This window comes from Oryctolagus cuniculus, chromosome 2 (genome assembly GCF_964237555.1).
Source record: "Oryctolagus cuniculus chromosome 2, mOryCun1.1, whole genome shotgun sequence".
Taxonomy (NCBI): domain Eukaryota; kingdom Metazoa; phylum Chordata; class Mammalia; order Lagomorpha; family Leporidae; genus Oryctolagus; species Oryctolagus cuniculus.
In genome coordinates this window covers 70308854-70327542 of record NC_091433.1, presented here as the reverse complement: position 1 = coordinate 70327542, position 18689 = coordinate 70308854, and the positions used below count along the sequence as shown (strand labels likewise).

At 40.0% G+C, this 18689-nt stretch overlaps 1 long non-coding RNA gene across 2 annotated transcripts in view; it reads left to right on the top strand.

Annotated features, from left to right (window-relative positions):
- Positions 1–18689, top strand: part of LOC127487606 (uncharacterized) — a 78020-nt gene that overhangs the window by 42921 nt on the left and 16410 nt on the right. The window contains exon 5 of one of the 2 annotated variants that reach the window (XR_011386869.1): positions 17038–17206. This is a non-coding gene — a long non-coding RNA (uncharacterized lncRNA). Of the gene's footprint in view, positions 1–17037; positions 17738–18689 lie in introns of those variants that run through there. The other variant, XR_011386868.1, reaches the window with a different exon arrangement.

The following is an 18689-nucleotide window of genomic DNA, read 5'->3' as shown; positions in this document are numbered from 1 at the left end:
GGTGCAGACCTCTTTTTTGTTTGCCAATTTAAATTCCTTTGGGTAAATTCCAAGGAGTGGGATGGCTGGGTCCAACGGTAGGGTTATCTTCAGGTTTCTGAGGAATCTCCAGACTGACTTCCATAGTGGCTTGACCAGTTTGCATTCCCACCAACAGTGGGTTAGTGTCCCTTTTTCCCCACATCCTCGCCAGCATCTGTTGTTGGTAGATTTCTGCATGTGAGCCATTCTAACCGGGGTGAGGTGAAACCTCATTGTGCTTTTGATTTGCATTTCCCTGATTGCCAATGACCTTGAACATTTTTTCATGTGCCTGTTGGCCATTTGGATTTCCTCTTTTGAAAAATGTCTATTGAGGTCCTTGGCCCATCTCTTAAGTGGGTTGTTGGTTTTGTTTTTGTGGAGTTTCTTGATCTCTTTGTAGATTCTGGTTATTAACCCTTTGTCTGTTGCATAGTTTGCAAATATTTTTTCCCATTCTGTCGGTTGTCTTTTCACTCTCCTGACTGTTTCTTTTGCAGTACAGAAACTTCTCAATTTGATGCAATCCCAATAGTTGATTTTGGCTTTGACTGCCTGTGCCTCCCGGGTCTTTTCCAGAAATTCTTTGCCTGTGCCAATATCTTGAAGGGTTTCTCCAATGTTCTCTAGTAACTTGATGGTGTCAGGTCGTAGATTTAGGTCTTTAATCCATGTTGAGTGGATTTTTGTGTAAGGTGTAAGGTAGGGGTCTTGCTTCATGATTCTGCACGTGGAAATCCAATTTTCCCAGCACCATTTATTGAATAGACTGTCCTTGCTCCAGGAATTAGTTTTAGATCCTTGATCAAATATAAGTTGGCTGTAGATGTTTGGGTTGATTTCTGGTGTTTCAATTCTGTTCCATTGGTCTATCCATCTGTTTCTGTACCAGTACCATGCTGTTTTAATTACAACTGCCCTGTAGTATGTCCTGAAATCTGGTATTGTGATGCCTCCGGCTTTGTTTTTGTTGTACAAGATTGCTTTAGCTATTCGAGGTCTCTTGTGCCTCCATATAAATTTCAGCACCATTTTTTCCAGATCTGAGAAGAAGGTCTTCGGTATCTTGATTGGTATTGCATTGAATCTGTAAATTGCTTTTGGGAGAATGGACATTTTGATGATATTGATTCTTCCAATCCATGAGCATGGAAGATTTTTCCATTTCTTGGTATCCTCTTCTATTTCTTTCTTTAAGGTTTTGTAATTTTCATCGTAGAGATCTTTAACATCCTTGGTTAAGTTTATTCCAAGGTATTTGATTGTTTTTGTAGCTATTGTGAATGGGATTGATCTTAGAAGTTCTTCCTCAGCCATGGCATTGTCTGTGTATACAAAGGCTGTTGATTTTTGTGCATTGATTTTATACCCTGCTACTTTGCCAAACTCTTCTATGAGTTCCAATAGTCTCTTAGTAGAGTTCTTTGGGTCCCCTAAATACAGAATCATGTCATCTGCAAAGAGGGATAGTTTGAGTTCTTCCTTCCCAATTTGTATCCCTTTAATTTCTTTTTCTTGCCTAATAGCTCTGGCTAGAACCTCCAGAACTATATTGAATAGCAGTGGTGAGAGTGGGCATCCCTGTCTGGTTCCAGATCTCAGTGGAAATGCTTCCAACTTTTCCCCATTCAATAGGATGTTGGCTGTGGGTTTTTCATAGATTGCTTTGATTGTATTGAGGAATGTTCCTTCCAAACCCAGTTTGCTTAGAGTTTTCATCATGAACGGGTGTTGTATTTTATCAAATGCTTTCTCGGCATCTATTGAGAGAATCATATGGTTTTTCTTCTGCAGTCTGTTAATGTGGTGTATCACATTGATTGTCTTGCGCACATTAAACCATCCCTGCATACCAGGGATAAATCCCACTTGGTCTGGGTGGATGATCTTTCTGATGTGTTGTTGCATTCTATTGGCGAGAATTTTATTGAGGATTTTTGCATCTATGTTCATCAGGGATATTGGTCTGTAATTCTCTTTCAGTGCTGCATCTTTTTCCGGCTTAGGAATTAAGGTGATGCTGGCTTCATAGAAAGAATTTGGGAGGACTCCCTCTTCTTCGATTGTTCTGAATAGTTTGAGAAGAATTGGAGTTAGTTCTTCTTTAAACGTCTGGTAGAATTCAGCAGTGAATCCATCTGGTCCTGGGCTTTTCTTTGTTGGGAGGGCCTTTATTACTGTTTCAATTTCTGTCTCAGTTATGGGTCTGTTTAGGTCTTCGATGTCTTCCTGGTTCAATTTAGGTAGGTTGCATGTGTCCAGGAATCTATCCATTTCTGATAGGTTTCCCTGTTTGCTGGCATACAAGTCCCTGTAGTAATTTCTGATGATTCTTTTTATTTCTGTGGTGTCTGTTGTTACATTTCCTTTTTCATCTCTGATTTTATTGATTTGGGTCTTTTCTCTTCTTTTTTTAGTTAGTTGGGCCAATGGGGTGTCAATTTTGTTTATTTTTTCAAAAAACCAGCTCTTCGTTTGGCTGATTTTTTGTAATGTTTTTCTTGATTCAATCCTGTTGATTTCTTCTCTGATTTTAATTATTTCTCTTCTCCTACTAGATTTGGGTCTGGTTTGCTGTAGGTTTTCTAGATCCTTGAGGTGAATTGAAAGCTCATCTATTTGGTGTCTTTCCAATTTCTTGATGTAGGCACCTATTGATATAAACTTTCCTCTTAACACTGCTTTTGCTGTGTCCCATAAGTTTTGGTATGTTGTGCTGTTATCCTCATTTACTTCCAGAAAGTTTTTGATTTCTCTTTTGATTTCTTCTATGACCCATTGTTCATTCAGGAGCATGTTGTTCAATCTCCATGTGTTTGCGTATGCTCTAGGGATTCCTGAGTTGGTAATTTCCAACTTCATTCCTTTATGGTCTGAGAAGCTGCATGGTATGATTCTAATTCTTTTGAATTTGCTGAGGCTTGCTTTATGGCCTAGTATGTGGTCAATCCTAGAGAAGCTTCCATGTACTGCTGAGAAGAATGTAAAATCTTTAGCTGTAGGATTGAAAGTTCTGTATATATCTGTTAGATCCATTTGGGCTATAGTGTCGTTTAAATCTACTGTATCCTTGTTGATCTTCTGACCGGATGATCTGTCTATTTCTGAGAGTGGAGTATTGAAGTCCCCCAGTACTACTGTATTGGGGTCTAAGTCTCCCTTTAAGTCCGTTAATAAATCTTTTAGATAAACTGGTGCCCTGTAGTTAGGTGCATATACATTGATAATTGTTATATCTTCCTGTTGAATTGATCCCTTAATCATGATATAGTGTCCCTCTTTGTCTCTCTTAACAGTTTTTGTGGTAAAGTTTATGTTGTCCGATATTAAGATGGCTACGCCCGCTCTTTTTTCATTTCTGTTGGCATGGTATATCTTTTTCCAGCCTTTCACTTTCAGTCTGTATGGATCTTTGTTGGAAAGATGTGTTTCTTGTAAGCAGCAAATAGATGGGTTTTGTTCCTTAACCCAATCAGCCAATTGGTGTCTTTTAACTGGACAGTTCAGGCCATTCACGTTCAAAGTGACTAATGATAAGTGGTAACTTTGCCCTGCCATTTGCCAAAGATAAGTTCTAATATATGCTTTGAATTCCCTGTGATCTTTTGCTGTGAGGTTTCCTTCCTTGGTTTCCTTCCTTTACCTTCTTTCATATTGATGACCGTGTTTCTGTGTTTCTGTGTGTAACACATCTTTAAGCATCTTTTGCAGGGCTGGACGAGTGGCAACAAATTCTTTCAATTTCTGTTTGCAATGAAAAGTCTTTATTTCACCTTCATTCACAAATGATAGCTTTGCAGGATATAATATTCTGGGCTGGCAGTTGTTCTCTCTTAGTACCTGGGCTATATCTCGCCATTCCCTCCTAGCTTTTAGAGTTTCTGATGAGAAGTCAGCTGTGAGTCTGATTGGAGATCCTCTGAGAGTAATCTGACGTTTCTCTCTTGCACATTTTAGGATCTTTTCTTTATGTTTCACTGTGGAGAGTTTAATTACAACGTGTCGTGGTGAGGATCTCTTTTGGTCGTGTTTATTAGGGGTTCTGTGGGCTTCCTGTACTAGGATTTCTCTGTCCTTCTCCAAACCTGGGAAATTTTCTGCTAATATCTCACTAAAGAGGCCTTCTAATCCTTTCTCCCTCTCCATGCCTTCAGGAACTCCTAGAACCCGAATGTTGGGTTTTTTAATAGTATCCTGAAGATTCCCGACAATATGTTTCAGATTTCTAATTTCCTCTTCTTTTCTTTGGTCTGACTGTATCCTTTCCTGTTCTCTGTCTTCTAAGTCCGATATTCTCTCTTCTGCTTCACCCATTCTGTTTGTAAGGCTCTCTATTGTGTTTTTCATTTGATCTATTGAATTCTTCACTTCAGTCACTATCCCAGTTTCCTGTTGTACTAGTTGTTTCGTTTCATTTTGATTCCTCCTTAATATTTCATTTTCACGAGAGAGATTTTCTATCTTGTCCATTAAGGATTTCTGTAGTTCAAGAATTTGTTTTTGAGAACTTCTTAATGTTCTTATCAATTTTTTGAGATCTGCTTCTTGCATTTCTTCTATGTCATCATCTTCATAATCTTGAATTGGGGTGTCTTTTTCATTTGAGGCCGTCATAGTGACTTCCTTGTTTTTATTACCTCGGTTTTTGCGTTTGTTATTTGGCATATTGGAGATATTTGGTTTCTTCACTGTGGTGCTTTTTCTTGTTATACTATGACTCTAGATTAAGTGGACTATCTGTTTTTGATGGAGCCTTAGGGCTTGAGATGGGTGTGGCCTGAGAGCTCTGTTTGGTGTGCCAAAGGTGACACTCCCAGGTTAGGCGTGGTAAATCTCTCTCTCTCTCTCTCTTTTTTTTTTTTTGATTCAAAAGAGAAGTAATTCCGCACAGCTGAACGAAGTTGGAGGTAGTTAGCAGGCAAATGATATACCCACAGGAGCCAGAGATCGGAAGCTTTTTCCCAAGATCCCCACAGGGAATCTGTTCGGCCCTCAGAGTGGGCTCAAATTCTCCTTCAGCCTCCCACTGGGTTGCCAAAGTTACGGAATTGTAGCGTCTCTGGAGAGTGCTCACGTGAATTCCGTGAGTTCTCTCCCCCACCGTCTCTTTTTTCACAGTCTCAGTTCAGTAGCACCACAAATTTACTAGCTCCTAATCTCCTGTTAATTCGCCCCGCCCAGAGTCAGGTTTTTCTGCTAGGCTCAGGGCCGGTGCAGACCTGAGGTCGCTCTGCTTATGACGTATGTCCAAGATGGCGCCTGCTCTTTGTCTTGCTCGCCCTTGAGAGGTGAGCGGAGAGAGAGAAACCCGTGTCCGTACTAGTCACCCTTTTCTCTCTCTCTCTCTCTCTTCCAGTTAGCCTTGTGAACTTCCCCCGCCGGGGGTCGTTCCCTCTAGTCTCCTCTCTCCGCTTGCCTGCCGGTGTCTCGGGCTATTGAGGTTCGGCTCACCTCGCGTTCCAGCGCTGGTGTGTTGAGTCTGCCGCTGATGTCCCGAACTGTGGGCTCCCACGCTCTCCACGCAGGTCCGCTGTGAGTCACGCGTTCCGGAAGAGTTTCTTCTGCTGTTTCCTCCCCTACTCTTCCTTGAACCTGCAGTATCTCCACTTTTATTAAACTATCTCTCCCCAGACTATCAGTGTGCTCCCTTCCTATTCCGCCATCTTGCCGGACCCGCAAAGTTAATTTTTCTTAAAGAAGAATTTAGTAATTAAATGAAATCTTACCACTACTTTTTTTTGAAAGCTAAAATAGTTGTGGAAGAATTTTAACTGTAGGAATAAATACTGATATCTAACTGAATTCATGTTCCATTTTGTCTTTTTCTGAAAATGTAACATATCTAGCAACTTCATTTCATCATGTAGTTTAAATGCTATAACAACCAAATAGAATTAATACAGGGTCAGTGGATATTATATGCTCATCTTATGGATGATAGCAGTTCTTCCATTTCTAATTTAAAAAAACAAAGTCACAAAGTTTCAGTGCAGCCTGTATTCATCTGTAATATTATCAAAGTTAATGTCATCCCTAGTGTGTGGTTATTAAGTCCATTGCTTTCATTGGCACCTTGACATTTACTGCCTTTAAATATCATCTGAGTAAGATTATAAGTTCTAGTCAATAGCTAGTATCAACCTTACTTGTCCTTCCTAGAAAACAGGTTCCAAATGGGAAGACAATATTAAGTACATTTTCTTCTCCTGTAACAAATAGTTTTTTTAAAAAATTTTGTTTATGTTGGATATGTTCAAGTGATGAAATCAATGGAATGATAAGCAAGACAAATGTATCAGACATCACTCAGTAATTCCCATAAAAGAACAGTAAGAGAAGGACTGGCATTGTGGCAGAGGGTTAAGCTGCCACTTGAACTGCTGTCATTCAACATCAAAGTGTTGATTCCAATCCTAGCTACTCTACTTTCAATCCAACTTCCTGATAATTCTCCTGGGAAGGCAGTTGGCCAAGTATTTGGTCCCCTAACATACATATGGGAGACTAGGATGGGGTTCCTGGCTCCTGGCTCCTGGCTTCAGCCTGGCCTAGCCCTGGCTATTGTAGCAACATGAGGGGCAAATCCCCACATGGAATTTCTCTCTCTGTCTCTCCCTCTCTGTTTTTCTGCCTTTAAAATAAATACATAGACCCATCTTTTTTTAGAAGGACAGTAAGAACAAAAACATTAGATTTTAAACCGATCTATGTGTTAAATAAAATAATATGCAAATAGTCTGAAAATTATAGTTTACTTGCTGCAATAAGAATGATTCAAAATATTATAAAAGAGCTGTTATAATCTAGAAAATTATTCATAACTACTTATCACTAGCTCTAATTTGACATTAACATTTTTCATTTGCATAAGTGATTCTAACTAATGAAGGACAAACCATTTAAAGGGTTATTTATTAATTAAGCAATCGATGAATGATTAAAGACTGGAAAATTATGATTTAATGTTTCAAAATTCTGTCTCATTGTAAAAATGACAATTTCTTATTCATGAACTCTGGATTTTCCTACAGGGATGATCATGAAACTTATTAGCTAGTCTGATAGTTACTGGGCTTCAGCAATAAAACAACCTGTCAAATTTCATTTACTTAAAATAGATATAAACAGTAGAAGAAGGTGTTTATTTTCAAAAATTCTACCAAAATTTTTTTATAATGAGTCAAACCAAGAAAGTATAAAACTGTGTGTTATAACAGAAGTTAGTCTGAATATTTCCTTATGCCCTTCATGGTAATTAACCCTCTCATTTTAGTAGATCCACGAGACTCTGTTCCACCTCATGCACCGTATCTTGTGGGTTTCCTGAGGAGTGAGAGAATACGGCCTTCTTGAAATGTGCAAAATGCTTACTGTATACCCTTTGGGCCCTGTCTTTTCTTGTCCTTCAGGGTCCTGGTATTGACTCCCACTGTGACAGATTAGATATGTAGAAAATCAAAACAATCCACAGAACAATATGCTATAAATAACAATGAACTTAGAGAAGTTGCTGGATATATCAATACACAAAATCAAGTGAGTGATTGCTAAATATCAGCAGCAGATAATCAGAAAACAGCTTTTTATTTCATTGACAGTAGCATCAGAAATATCAAATGCCTAGAAAGGAATCGAAGGAAAGGTATGAAAAATCTTTTCTCTGAAAACTGCAAAACATTATTGAGGGAACGATATTAAAGCATACTTAAATAAATGCAATGATATGTATTTTCCTAGGTTAGGTGATTTAATATTGCAAAATGTCAGTGCTCCCAAGTGGATTTACAAATTTCATGGCAATTCTGATAAAAAATCTCAGCCTTCTTTGTGGACATTAGCAAGCTAACTCTAAAATGTATTTGAAAATGCAATGGGACAAGAATAGCTAAGAAAATCTTTCATAACAAAGTTGGAAGGTTTAGACAACTGACAATCAGAACTGAATTAAAGCTGAAGTACTTCAGTCACTGGATTATTGGTAAAGCAGCAGCAAATGGACCCCTAGAACAGAATAGAGAATCCAAATTCACTGCATAGATCTAAGAACTTGATGTATGGCAAAGATGCTGTCACAGACTAGGGGAGAAATGCAATGTTTAATAAGTAGACATAAATTGGAAATCCATGTGAAAAAAATGTTAATAGTAACTTCTTTAGCCATAAACAAAAAGATCTAGGACCTCCATATAAAAGGAGAAGTAAACAGGAGAACATCTTGGCGTCAATGGAATAGACAAAAATGGAACATAAAAATCATTCACTATTCATAAAAATTAGAATTTTATTAGAATTGAGAACTTCTAGAGCCGGTGCCGTGGCTCACTAGGCTAATCTTCTGCCTTGCGGCGCCGGCACACAGGGTTCTAGTCCCGGTCGGGGCACCGGATTCTGTCCCGGTTGCCCCTCTTCCAGGCCAGCTCTCTGCTGTGGCCAAGGAGTGCAGTGGAGGATGGCCCAAGTCCTTGGGCCCTGCACCCCATGGGAGACCAGGATAAGTACCTGGCTCCTGCCATCAGATCAGCGCAGTGCGCCGGCCACAGCGCGCTGGCGGCGGCCATTGGAGGATGAACCAACAGCAAAAGGAAGACCTTTCTCTCTGTCTCTCTCTCTCACTGTCCACTCTGCCTGTCAAAAAAAAAAAGAATTGAGAACTTTTGTTTGTCAAAAGACACCACTGGGAAAGTGAAGAGCAAGTTACAAAATAAGAGAACTGATGTATATAGAGTCTATCAGCAAAGCACTCATTTTCAGAATATATCAGTCATCTCAACAAACTAATAAGAAGAGCACAGACAACCTTTTATAAAATTGCATAAGAAGCATGAGCTGGCTAGTCACAAAAGAAAATATCCAAATTGCCAGTGAGGAACATTTTCAAGACTACTGATTTATACTGGGACGCTCTTAGGCAAACTGCCAAGAAACTTGTAGAAATATTCTCAACTTACTTATACCTGCCTGAAATGTCTACATATATATCTATAACAGTGAAATATTACCTAAAAGGCAAAAACATTTTTAAAATAAAACTAAGTTTATGCAGGACATGGTAAAATTACATCTCATAAGCTGCTGCAGAAGAGCTAATTGTTTATGTAAGAAAAATTGTTGTCTTTTGCCCAACTAAAATATGTATTTCCTGCTTGTCATCAATTCCAGTCCTAGAGAAATGTCCAACTAAGCTCTGTCCTAACTAATGTGAGCCAAAAGGAGCCCTGTCTTAGGGACTGGTGTTGTGCTGTAGCTGGTGAAGCCGCTGCCTGTGATGACAATATCCCTGGAACATGTGTGCCAGTTTGTGTCCCAGCAGCTCCACTGCCTGCTATCCAGCTCCCTGCTACTGCACCTGGCAAAAGCAGCAGAAAATGGCCCATGTGTTAGGCCCCTGCCACCCACGTGGGAGACCCAGAAGAAGCTCTTGGCAACTTGGCTTTGTTGTGATCACCCAGGAAGTGAACCACGAGATGGAAGATCACTGTCTGTCTCACCTTCTCTCGCTCTAACTTGGACTTTCAAATAAATAAATAAATCTTTTAAAAAAGAAACCCTACCATCAAGATTACTATCAATCAATAGAATATTGTATACTCACACAATAGAATACTAGTCAGTAGTAAAATGAACAACTGCAATGGATGAACCTCAGAAACAAAATACTATACAAAATCAGCTGTACTAGAAAGAAAGCAGGTATAATATCCCATTGACAGAATGATTTGAAACAGCCAAAATCCATCTCTAGTATTAGAAGACAGAATGGTGGTTGCCACTGGGGAGGACAAGGTAACAGCAAGAGGAGCTGGGAGGGATTTTGAAAAAGCTACTAACATTCTATTTCTTTATTTGGTTGTTGGTTATCTGTGTGATCGTTCGCAATCATTTAGCAAACCATAAACCATGTGATTCGCATCTTTTTGTGGCTTGTTTTACAATTCAGTGGAAGATTCATTAGACTTATGTTTAATGGAGGTGAACTTCGGAACAGTGGTTTAGACAACATTCCGTAGGATATCAGCTACTGTAGCAGAGTGCTAGGGTTCGAGTCTGATCTCTGTTTATCACAGGCTTCCATTGTGTGTACCCTGGGAGGCAGCAGGTGATGGCTCCAGCAGCTGAGTTTCTGTCACCCACATGGGAGACCTGCATTGAGTTCCTGGATCCTGGCTCTGGCTTGCCCCAGTCACAGCTATTGCAAACGTGGCAATAAATTAAAAATAAATTTTTAAAGGTTTATTTTATTTCTGTGAAAGACAAAATGATTGAGAGAAAGGGAGAGTCAGAGAGAGGAAGAGATCTTCCATCTGCTGGTTCCCCCCCACCAAGTGGTTCCACAACAGCCCAGATTGGGCCACAGTGAAGCCAAGAACCCAGAACCCCATCTGCATCTTCCACACGGGGAGCAGGAACTCAAGGACTTTGACCAATTTCTACTGCCTTTCCAGGCACATTAGCAGGAGGCAAGATTGACAACAAGGCAGCCAGGAGTAGAACTGGCACTCTGATATGGAATACTGACATTAAAGCAGTGGCTTACCCCACTGTATTACATCAACCCCAAATGTTTAAAATTAAAAAAAATATGTGTGTTGGGATTCCGTCTGCTGGTTCCCTCCCCAAGTGGTTCCACAACAGCCCAGATTGGGCCACAATGAAGCCAAGAACCCAGAGCCCCATCTGCATCTTCCACACGGGGAGCAGGAACTCAAGGACTTTGACCAATTTCTACTGCCTTTCCAGGCACATTAGCAGGAGGCAAGATTGACAACAAGGCAGCCAGGAGTAGAACTGGCACTCTGATATGGAATACTGACATTAAAGCAGTGGCTTACCCCACTGTATTACATCAACCCCAAATGTTTAAAATTAAAAAAAATATGTGTGCCGGCGCCGCGGCTCACTAGGCTAATCCTCCGCCTTGCGGCGCCGGCACACCGGGTTCTAGTCCCGGTCGGGGCGCCGGATTCTGTCCCGGTTGCCCCTCTTCCAGGCCAGCCCTCTGCTGTGGCCAGGGAGTGCAGTGGAGGATGGCCCAGGTGCTTGGGCCCTGCACCCCATGGGAGACCAGGAAAAGCACCTGGCTCCTGGCTCCTGCCATCGGATCAGCGCGGTGCGCCGGCCGCAGCGCGCCAGCCGCGGCGGCCATTGGAGGGTGAACCAACGGCAAAGGAAGACCTTTCTCTCTGTCTCTCTATCTCACTGTCCACTCTGCCTGTCACAAAAAAAAAAAAAAAAAAAAAAAAAATATGTGTGTTGGGAAAGGTATGTGGTGCAACCATTAAATTGCTGCTTGGGATGCCTGTATCCCACGTCAGAGTGTCTGATTCAAGTTTCAACTTCTCTGCTTTGAAACCATCTTCCTGCTAAGGAGTGCCCAGGGAAGCAGCAAATGATGAATCAGGTACTTAGGTCCCTGCCACCTAAATGGAAGGCCTGGATTGAGGTTCAATTCCTGACTTCAGCATGGCCCACTCCTAGCTGTTTCAGGCATTTGGGGAGTAGATAAGCATATAGAAGATGGAAGATTCTCTCTCTCTCTCTCTCTCTCTCTCTCTCTCTCTCTCCCTTTCAGATAAAATAAAAATAAAGGTAAAAATATGTTTAATGATGGCATCAAATTCTTGGGATAACATAAAAGAAAATAATGAATGATATATACACAAAGGAAAGTTTTGGTAAGTATTCAATTAATTTTCAAATATAAATGATAATTCAATTGAAAAAGCTCTTCAGGAACTTGAATCACCTAGAAACTTGCTCGAAGTTTCCCCATATAAACAGAGTCTTGATTTCATAAGAGGGAAATTAATGAATTTAGGTATATCAGGGGATTCCAATTAAATCTCATCAAGGTGACATGTACCAATGCCATCTCACTAGTCCAAGTGATCAATTTCTGTTCACAATTGATCATAAGGATAGGACTAAGAGCCAAAGGGATCATATAAACAAGACTAGTGTCTGCAAATACTAACTGATAGAATAAAAAAGGGAGAGAACGATCCTACATGGGAAGCGAGATACACAGCAGACTCATAGAATGGCAGATGTCCTAAACAGCACTCTGGCCTCAGAATCAGCCCTTAAGGCATGTGGATCCGGCTGAAAAGCCCATGAGAGTATTTCTGGCATGGAAAGCCAAGACACTCTGGCCAAAAAAAAAAAAAATGACCTAAATGAAAGATCTCCACAAGTGAGATCCCAGTGGAAAGAATGGGTCATCAAAGAAGGAGGTACCTTTCTCTGAAGGGAGGAGAGAACCTCCACTTTGAATATGACCTTGTCTAAATATGATCAGAGTTGGTGAACTCAAAAGGCTTCCATAACCTTGGTAACTCATGACAAGAGCCTTGGGTGATTACTGATGCCATAAACAAGAGTGTCAAATTGTTAAGTCAACAACAGGAGTCACTGTGCACTTAAACCTAATGTAGGATCTCTGTCCTTAATGTGCTGTACATTGTGATTTAATGCTATAACTAGTACTGAAACAGTATTTTTCACTTTGTGTTTCTATGTGGGAGCAAACTGTTGAAATCTTTACTTAATATATGCTAAACTGATCTTCTGTATATAAAGAGAATTGAAATGAATCTTGGCCGGCGCTGCGGCTCACTAGGCTAATCCTCCGCCTTGCGGCGGCAGCACACCAGGTTCTAGTCCTGGTCTGGGCGCCGGATTCTGTCCCGGTTGCCCCTCTTCCAGGCCAGCTCTCTGCTGTGGCCAGGGAGTGCAGTGGAGGATGGCCCAAGTGCTTGGTCCCTACACCCCATGGGAGACCAGGAGAAGTACCTGGCTCCTGCCATCGGATCAGCACAGTGCGCTGGCCGCAGCGTGCTGGCCACGGTGGCCACTGGAGGGTGAACCAACGGCAAAGGAAGACCTTTCTCTCTGTCTCTCTCTCTCACTGTCCACTCTGCCTGTCAAAAAAAAAAAAAAAGAAAAGAAAAGAAAATGAATGTTGATGTGAATGGAAGGGGAGAGGGAGCGGGAAAGGGGAGGGTTGTGGGTGGGAGGGAAGTTATGGAGGGGGAAGCCATTGTAATCCATAAGCTGTACTTTGGAAATTTATATTCACTAAATAAAAGTTAAAAAAATTTTAGGTATAAAATAAATCCTAAAAATATTAGGTACACAATTTAATATAAAAATTCTATTTTTCTAGTTGATTAAGCTTATGGACTGATGCAATATAAAACAAATGTTTGGCAAGAATATAGGTTTATTTAAAAATGCAAGCTCTCAATTAAAGCATAATTCTCTGTTTCTATTTCTGTGAGCAATAGGAAAAGATCACAAGAAAAAACTGATCCTGTTATTATAAATCCAGAACTTTCTCACTTGTCACTTCTATTTTATTTATGACTGTCAACAGTAAAGCAAATCAATCCACATATATAGTTTGCTATGATCATAATTTTTAAAAAACTAAACAAATAAAATCCAGTCAAAAACAGTGTTTGATTACAAATACCAAGTAGTATTAGCCCACTGATAGCTTAGTGAACTTGTAGTTGCCAAAAAAGCAACTGTTTGGAGAAGTTTTTGTGCAGGACTATTAACATGAAAAGGAAAACATGGCTACTGTTGAATGTCATGTCATCCTAGTCAGATACTTTGGTCCACATGTTTTAGGTAAATAGTCCAGTCTCAAGTGAAAGCTCCCTTATCTATTATTTTTATTGAATAGATTCATTAATTCTCCAAATTTTACAGTGTCAGTGTCAGATAATATCTTAGAGCACTTTTAATCCAGTTTCTAAAACTAGGAATCCTCAATACATGACCATTCAGCCTTCCTTATATAGGCTAAATTTGACCCAGGAACTGTAACTAAAGGTTTCTGTGTCTCACCTGTCAGTATGTGCACTTACAACAATAGTAATCCAGGAAATTAAGAAAACATCTGAAACTTCCAGACAGAAAGTACTCTTTCCTTCATTGGCAGTAGATTTCACTTAATAAAACTTCTGATACCAATTACTACTCTTACTTTTCTTTGTAGTTGGTTTTGTACGGAGTTTTTGCTCTCATATCCTTAAATCCAAGAATAGTACACATGTACCTAATGACATAGTTATAATCATTTCTGTGAAAGAACTAATATATTTCTTTTCCTCTGCTAACATAAATTATTTAACTATAATTTTGCTTTGGCTGCAAGGAATCTTAGAATGGTACTCTGAGAGTGATTAAATTGTAAATTTTTTGAATCCGTAACATAGGCATGCTAAAACAATATTACATTAAGCTTGGTACTGCCCTATCCACCATTATAGATTTCATGTTTTTTTGGCAAAATAAGCTTATTTTTATTTCTATCTTCCATTTTAAGGTAAACTATATTACACAATGATCTTGTTGATGCCATTAGGAAAGATGGCATCTTAAGGGCCAGGATGCAACTCATCCTCAATACTAAGCATATGTCAAAGGGGGGATGTAATGCAGCAGTACAGATGCCACTTGGGATTCCTGCTGCCTGGGTTCATGTCTTGGATCCACTTCCAGTTCCAGCTTCCTGGAAGGGAGCAGGTGATAGCTCAAGTTATTGGATCCCTACCAGCCAAATGGGAAGCCAGATTGAATTCAAGGCTCCTGGCTTCGACCTGGCCCAGTCTTGGCTGTTGTAGGCATTCTGAAGAGTGAATCAGCAGTTGGAAGATCTCTCTTTGCTGACTTGCTCGCTCTCTTTCCATCTTTGAAATGAATATTTTAAAAAGAAAGTTAATCCTAGGAGAGGGAAACAATATTGGAACAGGCGAAGAATTCCTGGAGGAGACCCCAGAGGCACAGGTAATCAAAGATAAAATAAACAAATGGGATTACCTCAAACTGAAAAGTTTCTTTACAGTAAAGGAAACAATCAGGAAAGTGAAGAGGCAACCGACAGAATGGGAGACGTTATTCACAAACTACACAACAGAAAAAGGATTAACAACTAGAATCTATAAAATGATCAAGAAACACCACAGAATCAAAACAAACAACCCAATAAAAAGATGGGCCAAGGACCTTAACAGACATTTTTCAAAAGAGGAAATCCAAATGGCCAACAGACACATGAAAAAATGCTCAGAATCCCTAGCCATCAGGGAAATGCAGATCAAAACCACAGTGAGGTTTTACCTCACTCCGGTTAGATTGGCTTACATACAGAAATCAACCAACAACAGATGCTGGCGAGGATGTGGGGAAAAAGGGACACTAATCCACTGTTGGTGGGAGTGCAAACTGGTAAAGCCACTATGGAAGACAGTTTGGAGAATCCTCAGAAACCTGAGTATAGCACTACCACAGGACCCAGCCATCCCACTCCTTGGAATATACCCAAATGGAATTAAAGGGGAGAAAAAAAGAGCCATTTGCACCTCAATATTTGTTGCAGCTCAATTCACAATAGCTAAGACATGGAATCAACCTAAATGTCCATCAACGGATGACTGGATAAAGAAATTATGGGACATGTACTCTATAGAATACTATACAGCAGTAAAAAAACAATGAAATCTGGGCATTTACAACAAAATGGAGGAATCTGGAAAATATCATGCTGAGTGAAATAAGCCAGTCCAAAAGGGACAAATATCATATGTTCTCCCTGATCGATGGCAACTAAACGAGCATCTAAAATGATACCCATTGAAGTGACATGGACACTATGAGAGACAATGACATGATCAGCCCTTGTCTAGACTGTTGAGGAACAACTTACTATTTTATTCCTTTTAGTATTTTTGTTGTTGTTGCTGTTGCTGTTGTTGCTCTGTTTGTTCTACTTAATACCACTGGTTGAACTCTGTAATCAATGCACTATCATTCTTAGGCGTTTAAAATTAACAGAAAAGTGATCTCTGTTAAACATAGGAGTGGGAGTAAGAGAGGGAGGAGATATATAGGACGGCACATGCTCACTCGACTTACCTCCAACGGTGGAACTAGAAATGTGCCAGGGGATTTCAACTCAGTCTTACCAAGGAGGCAGGTACCAATGCCAGCGCACTTGGTAAAGTGATAAGTATAAGTACATAACCGATCAAAAAGATAGGGTAAGTGTTGAAGAGATTTCACAAATAAGACCAGTGTAAGCAAATAATGAAGGATAGAATTAAAAGGGAGAGAATGACCCTGCGGGGGAAGCAGGACACACAGCAGACTCATAGAATGGCAAATGCCCAAAACAGCACTCCTGCCTCAGAATCAACCCTTGGGGCATTCAGATCTGACTAAAAGGCCCATGGGAGTCTCACAGGCATGGAAAGCCATGACACAGTGGCAAAAACAACCTAAATGAAAGATCCTGGTGAACAAGACCCCAGCAGAAGGAACAGGCCATCAAGGAGGGAGGCGCCTTTCTCTGAAGGGAGAAAGGAACCTCCACTGTGATACAGCCTTGACTAAACAAGTTCAGAGTTGGTGAACTCAAGGGGCTTCCATAGCCTAGACAGCTCTTGGCAAGAGTCTCAGGTGATTGCTGACGTCATGAATAAGAGTGCCAATTGTTAAATCAACAACGGGAGTCACTGAGTACAGGCTCCCCACATAGGATCTCTGTCCTTAATGTGTTTTACTATGAAACTTAAGAACAACACTACTAGTCGAACAATGCCCTATACCTTGTGCGGTTGTGTAAGTGCAGCCTGTTGAAATCCTTGCTTAGTATAGACTAAGTTGATCTTCTTTATATGAAGGTGATTGAAAATGAAACTCGATGAAGGGCGAGATGGGAGAGGGAGTGTGAGAGGGGCGGGCTGCGGGAGGGAGGGAGGTTGGGGGGGAAGCCACAACAATGCAAAAGTTGCACTTTGTAAATTCACATTTATTAAATTAAAAAAAAGAATCTAAGGCATGAAAATCCTTGCAACACTTCAGTGGTGAATAGGTACTGCTCTGATCACTGTAAATAAGGCAGGACAGGATTAAGCCAAGAACTGGCCAAGAAGACATTCTGGGATTGCTCTGAGCCTTTCTAGTAATGTTCTATTCTTTGTGTGTTCTTTTCGTGTCCAAAAACCCCAGAATTTTTATCTAAGACTTTAATCTAGTCTCCTTCTTGCTGTGGATAATTGTGGAAAGGCATGTTCCACCCTCCAGATGGACCAGCAGAGAGCAAAGGGGCAGAACAGAAGTGACGCCCAGCAGAGGACTACGTGCCCTGAAGCAGCTATGGCACAGATTTCACTGGAAGGTAAGCCAGTAGTCCAGGGGGACAGTGAAAACAACAGAAAACTTGGGGAAGCTTTTTCCAGGCAAACAAGAAGCAGTACTTCGGAGACTTCATGGAAATAAACAAGGATCATACTGAGAAGAGGTCATTACCAAAAATTATATGGATGGGGCCTCTTACTATTGAAGTTGGGTATTGAAAGCAAATATACATCTATCTTTTTATCACAAGCTAGTGAATGAGGTCTGAGATTTTGAAATTGTAGTAAATTTAAACATTAGACCCAAACGGTGGCTGATGCAAGCTTCAGTAGTTTGCATTTTGTCTTCTTTTTCTGATTTCTGATTTCCTCTTTTATTTGTTAATTTTGTTTCTATTTATTTTTGATTTAATGGTTTATTGTTTGTGTTCTTGTTATAAAATGCTGGTATAGAAAAAGCAAAAATAAGCCAGAAAAATTGACTTAAAACAGATAATACAAAAAGTATTATCCTGGATTTTCATTTTAAATGTGTTAGCGTTTTAGCTGGCAATGTGACCTAAGGAAGTACTCTTTATATTATACTGTGGTTTAATTTCTTTCTCTGAAACATAAGGAATTTGAGTTAGATGCTGTCTGAGGTCTCTTTGTTCCTTTAGGATTCAACAATGAAATTTATGTTCACGAAACTTGGTGTAATATCCTGAAAATATTTTGTGTTAAGTGAAGGATTTCATTCTTGGAAACTTCATAACTAAAAAATATTGATTGAAAATCTCAAGAGAGTCTTGCCAGTCTTTTAAAATAGCTATATATGAATACAATGAATATTTTCTGAGAAAAATATGAATAATTGGAAGCTTGTAGTCATAGAAATGAGAGAGGTACAGTAGTTTCCACACTGTATTTCACTTAGGTTAGAACTCATATAGCAGCTCACCAGAATTTAATAGTACATGGTTGTGAGACAAGGTGAATGTAAACAAAGAAGTTACATCCTGAGGTTGAATTAGGGGAAAAAAATACTTCTTCCTGTCTTCACAGATAGAAGAATATCAAGTGAAGATGTAACAGAGGTAAGTGATTTGGAAACGGGATAATTTCTGGGTAATAATTGAGGCATTCATATGATGTTTTATTGAGATATCTATGTAATTATTTAAACTCACCTCTTCACTTTGAAGTTACATATTATTTGGTCATTCACTTAATCCACAAACATGGGCTAACCACAAAGTATGTGCTTAGAAATCGATAGAAAGAAACAAAACTTCCTTTCCATCAAAAACGCAGTGTTCTCTCCAGATGGTGCAGCAGTAAGATATTGCTGGGGATGCCCTCATCCCATATGAGAGTTCTAGGATTCAAGTCTTTGCTCTGTTCCTAATTCCACTTCCTGCTAATGGACACCCTGGTACGAAGCAGGTGTTGAGTCAAGAGTTGGGTCCCTGACACCCATGTGGAAGAATTGGATTGAGTTCCAAGCTCCTGGCTGAGCAGGCTGTTGTGGAAATCTGATTAGTA